The 8,436-nt window shown below is 43.0% G+C and overlaps 1 long non-coding RNA gene across 2 annotated transcripts; it reads right to left on the reverse strand.

Annotated features, from left to right (window-relative positions):
• Positions 918–7,610, reverse strand: LOC110408434. Of its 2 annotated transcripts, XR_002444340.1 has the most exons (4): positions 7,572–7,610; positions 7,258–7,376; positions 4,958–5,066; positions 918–3,876 (listed from the first exon to the last, which is right to left on the reverse strand). It is a non-coding gene; the product is annotated as an uncharacterized LOC110408434 (long non-coding RNA). The 2 variants fall into 2 exon arrangements; XR_002444341.1 differs by lacking the exon at positions 4,958–5,066.

The raw sequence follows: 8,436 nt of genomic DNA on the forward strand, positions 1-8,436 counted from the left end.
AGCACCCCCAGCTGCAAAAACAGCTACCAAGATAGATAACTGGCAGAGATGCCTGGGTCTGCTTCTCCCTTTGCAGAGGCTTCATTTGCTACAAATACGCCTTCTGAATTACATGGGAATGCAGAGAGGCTGGTGCCACACCAGGCTGGGCAAAGAGTTGGATATTTCCTCACTTCCTTCTCAGACAGTTTCCTCCTCTGCTGGATTTTTAACTCTGCTCATTCTCCTCTCAGCTTTCTCCTACCTGATGAAGAATAGATGCTTCTTTTTAACATTTCAGCTACTTTTGTACTATAGGAGAATAAGCTTGGGCCTGATTTTATGCTAATTCACATAGACACTTCTGATAATTTTGTCAAGTATATTTATTAGGATTTTTTTTCTTCTAACATCATTGGATTTATTTGAACACAAAGGTCAGTTCCTACACCAGTATAAATCAATGAAACTACATTGATTTCAAGGATTGCAGCATCTTTCATTAATTCCTATTGCCAGGGATACTGCAGTTGTCTCTCAGGAAGAAAATATATATATATACATTTTTATTTAAATCACAAAGAAAAAGAATGCAAAGAATTTTATTCTGTAGCATGCTATTAAGCATGCAGTTAAGTCCTACTGGTGCTAAATGATGGGTAGAACACAATCTCAGCCAACTATCTCCAAAGATGGCTTGAATTCCTTCCCCTATGCAGTTCCCACTCAATATAAAGGAGAGCCCTGGTTCTTGCCCAGGAGACCCAAACATCATCAAGTAAAACCTCCCAAATGAGTGCCTTACTCATTCAGCTTCAGGCACTCCAAAATAAATTCCAAATGCTCATCTGATTGTATTTCTCTATTTCTATTGCTCTGTTCGTGACAAGGGTGGTTGCATGCTTTCTCTGAGCTGTAAATTTATATGGAGGAGAAAGAGCATTAAAATAATGCATAGTGTTACAACATTAAATGGGAAATTATGTCTTTGAAAACCATTCCTGGCCCAAAGGTGTATCTGTGGTTGTACATGGACATCTTTTCCCACTTTTCAAGTAGTTCCCAGCATGTGCAGTTCCGTGCATGCAAAAAGCAGCTTCACGTGAAACTGATCATTCTCTCCAGGGAAAGAGAAGCATTGCCTTTAGCCAAAATGGGATTTATTAAAAACAGAATCTCCCTTGTCAGGCCGCATCGCTCCTGCTGGACTTGAGGGATGCCAAACAATGATGTCAGGGTTGCCACATGCTGATAATGACATCCACGTCTGGTGAACAGATAGAGCAGTGAGAGCACCTGGTTGGTGTCTTTGTCCACAAACCAACAGTTTTGCTTGGTTTTGTGTGATAAGGAGGCATCCGTTTGGGTGGTTGAAAAATGCTGAGAGAAATAATGTGCCACACTTGATAACAACAGCCAGTCACAGGTCTGCAGGCTGAGTGTGGTGGAGAGGAAGTTCAGAACCTTAAGAAATGTTCTAGACACTTCTAAAATACTAGATGTACATATGTGCTCTTCCTCTTACCATAGCAATTGACTTTTGGTGCAGGTTCCAGCTGAGACTGGGACTCCATTGGCTGGGAGTCTCCTAACACATCCCTCTCGTTGCAGTAAGTAGATGGGTTTGCAACTGCATCCTGGAGTAGGTCCAGCCTTTGATTCTCCTGATTTCTGTTCCACTGCCCACAGCCCTTTTGTAGCTATGCATGGCTGCAGCACTTTGTAACCATTGGCACTAACCGACTGCAGTGCCTACAGGTCCCACGCAGCACTAGCAGCATCACCTCTCCGCCAGAGGGAAATACCTGTGTGCCATGCCTGGAGCAGTGACTACAACACCTGAGCTCAGCACTCAGTGAGCTCTTTCCCTGCTTAGCACACTTATTTTTCTTTGTTGCAAACAACACTGGAATCATGAGACATAACAAGAGACCAATGTAAAGAATCCCAGACCACTACAGAGCAAAATGCATTGGACTCTCTGGTTTAGTGGAGCATTTTCCAACATTTTTCTAGCCAGCGTCTGTGACAATCCCACATACAGAGGCATTACTGTCCCTTGAATTCAAAGAATCAGCCTTACTTAAGACAATTTTTTCTGATCTGGTTTGCTCAGTCCCCAAAGCCAGTGTGTAAGGTAGTTGTCTGTGGGGGGAAGAAGCAGGCTCATCAGAAAGTCATCTCCAATGCTTGCTTTAAGAAGAGAGGGTCTGTCATTCCAGGAGCACGGAGGAGAGCAAATCATTGGGTTAAAGTTACACATCAAACAGTCAACACCAAGAACCCAAGCTGGTATTTTTTTTTTCTTTAGTGCCTTCAACCTCCAGATCATAATTAGAACCGTAATGTGGACATTAACTGTCACAACACACATAAAGTTCTAAATAGCCCCATTAAGCAGATGCATTTTACAGCACGCCTTGTACCAGTGCTGAAGGAAGGGTAGCAGGGCAGCTCCCCAGGCATTCTGCACTTGCCACCTGATGTTTCCCCACCCCTGTGCTGGGTATTTTCGGAGTCCCCTGGCAACTTGTTAATCTTTACAGGTGCTATTACTGAGGTGTCAGTTGTAATGGAGAACAAGATAATATTTCATGACATAAGAATACCCCATAATCATCTCAGATGGCTGATAATATTGCTGCTAGGCATAGCTGAACTCTTCTTCATATCACTGCAGACTGAGGCTTTCCCTCTGCACCATGCAGCCCCGATCTAATCCCCTCTGATTAGAGCCTTTTCTCTTTGATGCTCCCCTTTGTCATCCACACACTGGGAAAATTGCTCAGTATTGAGTTACACGCTTTGTGCGGGCTGCGTGGTTGTCTTCTTTAACCTGGAAACAGAGCTGTCTGTGCCTGAGCAGTGATCAGATTCTGACTTCTAGTAAATCTTTGATTAATGAAGCTCAGGTAAACAGATTAGTCATTAACCTTTGCTTCCCATGTTAAGATTACTTATTGATGTGGAGTAGTTGTACTGCTCCCATGCTGCCAGGGATGGGGATCTTGCCTTCCTTCAGACTTCAGGAAACTTCCCATCATCTAACGAGTCCTCCCTTTTAGCTCTGGAGTTCTGAAAGCTGCTGCTCACGCAGGGAGCCATGTGTTTCCTATGGGATCTCACTGCATCCAGGGCTTTTGATTGCAAATGTCAATAGGCAGGGCCCAGCAGTAGCCAGTGTGATACTCACATCTCCCGCTCTGCACAGTTGCTAAACAGCAGTCACTGAGGACAACTCAGCTGAGGCAGAGGGAAAACAAACACAAAGCCAGCCAAATTTCCCAAATCGTTGTACACTATGCAGCCACTGCTGTGCAATATGTTGGTGGGACAATTGCCTCACCCCTTGACAAAGGCCAAACCTTTGGTGACAGACCAGGAGCTCCCAGAATAATACCCATGCCTGGAAACAGACAGAAGGCTGCTTCAAATCCATTTAAAACTGGCTTAATTCTGGGCTTTCAAATTAGACGCTGGTCTAATTCTTCCATCTCTAATACAGTGGATGCTTTTTTAAATCTGCAGACATTTGCACCACAGTTTTGAAAGCAGAGTTACAAAAGGAACAGAGAGGTGAAGCCTCATGTTTTCTCACAAGCTGAGCTTCATATGTGCTGAGTTAGATTTGCATCTTTACACCCCGTCTTTGCTCCTGTTTCCAGCCCCATGATCCCCTGTGCACACAGCTATTAGCAGATGGAAATCTAGCAACCTGATCCATAGGCTCAGTTGGGTAATCAAACATTTAATTGCTAACAATTATCCATTAACGCTTATAAATTAGGTTGCCAAACTACTTCTCCAGACTACAAATATTTGCATCCAGGCTTGTCTGTAAAAATGGAAGATGTATGTAAAAAGCTATAGCGCGATGACCAGTGCTGACACTTTCATCTAAAAGAGAAAATGCAAACATTTGCAGCATCAGAAAAGTAACTAGAAAATTAAAAGATGAATTTGAGGGAACCATGAAAATGCAGTCTTAAATCAAATCCTAAGCTCGATTGCTTTCCTCCCTCCTTCAGCCTCTTTCTCCTTTTCACCCTTCTGTCTTGCTTCTTCCTCTGGACTGCCTTGCACCTTGATCAAACATTTGCCTAATCCTAGGAATGTATATTGGTTAAGAGGGCTTATCTTACTCTGAATTACTTCCTGGTATTAATCATGATATTTTATGACCTGCCATGCATCTAGGAATGCTTGCTTGTTAGAATAAAGTATAACAACATGATTTCAGTTAACAGTTCAGAGATAAATATATGCTTTCTACTAACATTCCCAACTGGAGAGACTATAATCCTCTCCAGCAAGAACAAACTGCTGTGTTATGTAGAAAATGTAAACCTATTTTATAGAAGGGTTCCAGTTACCATCCCGTTAAGTAAGTTTTGCCTTTTTATAATTGCTTGCTTTTTACAGACTACTTTATTAAATTGATGTGGTTATGCCCATGTGACCTCTCTATTTGCTCGCAAAGGAAATGTTGGAGTGGCATTCCAGACACAGGGATTTCAAGGCTACATTTAAGTTAGTAAATTCAAACCTATCTGGAAGCATTCCCAGGACTGGAACAAAACTGTTTATACAGCGAATGCTAAGCTGCTCCCTGGCACGAGTTTGGCCCACTTCATCTCCTTCTCTCCCTGCACGGTCCTTGGGCACAGCATGGCTGGGGACTGGTCCTGTGGGCAATGCACAGCCAACTCCCACTTCTCTGGAGGATAAATGAACTTACTCTCAAACATACTGGCTATTCTCCATCAGCTGGATTTGGTACTCATTCCTGAGTGCATTTTATTTACTTGATGAGGCAGAACTTGACCTTAGTGCCCAAGCAAGCGACTTTCTATGCAGAACCACATAGATTTGAGGAAAATATCACAGATAACAGGGGCTGGAATTAGCCACTGTCCAGTATAGTAAAAAGCAATGAATATGCCACCTTAAGCTCCCATTCACAATCCTATCTATGTACCTGTTGGGTACAAATGGTGTGAAGTGTAGCCCAGGCAGAGGAAGCAAGGTCCACAGCTGAGAACTAATGTCTCTTGTTGCTCTGTCAGGCTCAGATACTGCCAGAGGAACTGCAGAAAGAGGAGGTGTGCCAGTTTAAGGAGGTTTTAGTAAAATATGATATATGTTTTTTAATTTCCCTGAGTGTTTTATTCTAAGTAACTCTGAAGGGATCATCTAATTCTAAAGATAAGCCATGTTTAGTCACCAGCCCAACACACTTGCCAAATTAATAGAAATAGCTGCTGAATACAACACTGAGAACAGGCGGGGGGGGGTCCTCTTCCCCCTCTTTTTCATCTTTTTTTCTCCTCTTCCTTGATGCCCAGGATGGTTCCATTAGTCCTGCAAATATTAATTCTCTGTGCAAACAGTCACGTAGAGGAAGATGTAAGTGGAAAATTAATTGAGAAGCAACATGTAGACTCGTGTTACAGTGTCCTCTAGCAGAAGCAAGTCATTGACTTGTTGCCCCTCAAAAGCCCTCCTACACACCAAACATAGTGCTGGACTGCTGGAGACAGAAGCTGTGCTCACCAGCTCTTTGAGCTGTACCTAATAATCAATTATTCTCTTTCTATTTTTCTTATTGCAGGTTTGCTGTTACAGAGTGGGTTCCCTGGTGGGTTGGTCTGCGATGGCAATTACTTCTGCTGTGAGTGGAACATGAACATATATGTGCATATGAACAGTACACTGTTCATTTAAACCAGCAGGTATTCTCCCTATGTTCTTCCTAAGGGGAAAGGTGAGCAGACCAAGGCAGAACTGGTGAAATACCCCTCTTTCATGCTAAACAAACTGGTTTATATGTATATCTGAATACCTCTGAGGGAAAGTCACACAACCGCACAGCTTCATTGAGTGGGAAAGAAATTGAAGAGAGGCGGGATGCAGGGCCTGGGAGATCTCCTGTCCCAGTGAAAAACTCCAGCAGCACACTCTCACCAGGCCACAAACCCACTGACACAGTCACCACAAGCACAGAATGACTTCAGGCATGGCCAGAGCAGAGCCATTGCCCTCAGTTTGCTCACAGCCTGACCCACATCCCTCCAAGGAGAACCAGGGAGCAGGGCCTGCTCACTGCCTGCATTATAAAGCAAGTGGAAGCGGACACCCACTCCCCTGTAGGCCACCATTCCTAATGTAAAGATCAGGCTTTCCTCAGCTGGAAAGTTGTTTTTAACCCATTCTGGTTCCCAGTGGTCAAAAAAACCTGATTGACTGCCATTTATTGTGGAAGGTGATGGTGGTGGTTTTGGAGTTCCTTGCCAGCCTTTGGTAACACAGAGCATACCTGTTGGTCAGCAAATCTTACTGCTCTGTCTGTTTCAGAAATTGCCTACAGATCATGTTACCATTCAAGTAATTCTCTGGAGATGTGCTTTTTGGAAAAAAAGAAATGTCTTGAGTAGTTCATATCAATTGTATGTAATCTGTGTTATTTTGATTACACTTTGTTGATGACATAGTGGTGTGGCATTGGTTTGTTGGTTTTTTTTTTACTCACTGTTAGAAGAGTTTTAGATTTCCGCATTATTATATTCGTAGGTAAGAATTTAGAGTTTGGTTTCAGCTAACAGACTTTCAGTCCAGAAGAGAGAACAGATCACTCAGTCTGCCTCATTAAACGGCACAGGCCAGAGGTTTCGGGCAGCTCTTCCCCCATGCTGTGCTGCATGAGTATTTGACAAAGCACTATCTCCTAGAAAATTATTCCATCTTTTTCAAACCATACAGAATTCTCTTGCTTTCAATAAAAGCAAAAAAGAATAAAAAACCCAGATGTTCCCATGACTTTCACTGAAATAATTTGCTACAGTATTCCTGGGAAACTAATAGAAGGAGCTGAGAACAAGAGCAGAATTTGCAATGAATTTTGATGTACCTTTTAATATTTTCCCAGCAAATGTTTCAAGCTTACCAGAGAACATTTGGGTTGCTGCTACCCACCTGTAGCAGGATCTGTTCTATCTGGCTTGATGGCATCATCAGTCTAAATAGTTTCTTAATTAATGGACAAAAATAAGCTATCCCAGGTGGACTGCATTTCCCAGGACTGGTCACTCTCCTGACTGTAACTGAGGAATAAAAGACAACTAATGTTCACCCCAATTATCTCAATTAGATTTTTAAACCTAACTGGGAAATATCCTGGACTTACTTGTTTACTCACAGGTTCTCAGAGAGAAGAAACGAGGCACAGTGCTGGAACCATGCAAGTGAAATTTGTCCCCCTTGTATCCAAGCAGTACTTACTGGTCTCTTCTGAGAGCCCCAAGGTTTATTTTGAAGAACACATCAGGTTCAGGCTTGTTTCCACTCCTCTTGAAATGATGCTAACTCTCCTTCTTAGCCTTATCATCAGCACCCTGATTCTTTTTTGATTCACCAGAGAAAGGAAGAGGCTGTGTCTATGATAAACATAATACTAATTTTCTAAATCCTACTGTAATGCTATAACAGTATTGAAGGTATTGCAATAATAGTGGGATAGCAAAGTCTTTGGCTACAGCAAATGAGAATGAGCCCAAATGCAGCACCCGCACACACGAAGGAAAAAAGCCACTTACCTTTGGAAGGCCTCAAGTAGGCAGAAATCTCCAGCAAGAGATACCCTCACCTCCACTGCCAACCTTTAAATGAGGTCTGGGAAGGGGTGAATCCTGGCTCTACCCCTCCAGTCACTCAGGTACATTGCATGCACCTGAGCTCCCCTGGGTTGGCCCTGCCTTCCCACCAGGTGCTCCATCACTGCTTCAGGCCATGATTTAGCTTTTCCACTACACCTATATTATTTCAGGATTTATTTGACAAGATCAGCAATTTTTTCCTATTTATTTTGGACACATTCAGAGATCGTGGCTATAGAAGTTCTGGAGAAAAACCAGCTGATTAGAAGGACCTTGCTTTTTTCTCTCAATTTCCCTACCCATCGCCAACAGTCTTTCTTAGATGACTACTCTTGCTTCCCCTGAACACAATCTCTCCACACTCAGCAGCCTGCAAGCACTGCTGTAAAGTCTTCCAGTAAATGTCTCATTTGAAGAGCGAGGAAGCCTGAATTAAACAGGGCAGGGACTCTTGCTGGCCTGAGCTAATGGAGATGTCTTTTAGTGAGATGTCAGCTCTGGGCAGCTCAGCTGTGCTGGCATCGTGACAAATCTTCCCCCACAATTTAACTGTGTGTGAGTGGTGATCAAAAGCTCAGTGATGGCCTTTGAGATCAGCCATGGCTCATTTCTAGATGTTTTTTTTTCTCAATGCTGGGCCACAGTTATGACTTCACATAGGTGAATGGGAACAGCAAGGAAACACAGTCCTGGAATGTGGAGTGGCTCAAAAAGCCCAAAGCAGACTAGAAACCCTATCTGCTTGGTCCAACCTTGTTAATAAATCATGTTAAATCCCATAACCATTGGAAAATATTAATGTGTC

This window comes from Numida meleagris, chromosome 19 (genome assembly GCF_002078875.1).
Source record: "Numida meleagris isolate 19003 breed g44 Domestic line chromosome 19, NumMel1.0, whole genome shotgun sequence".
Lineage (NCBI taxonomy): Eukaryota > Metazoa > Chordata > Aves > Galliformes > Numididae > Numida > Numida meleagris.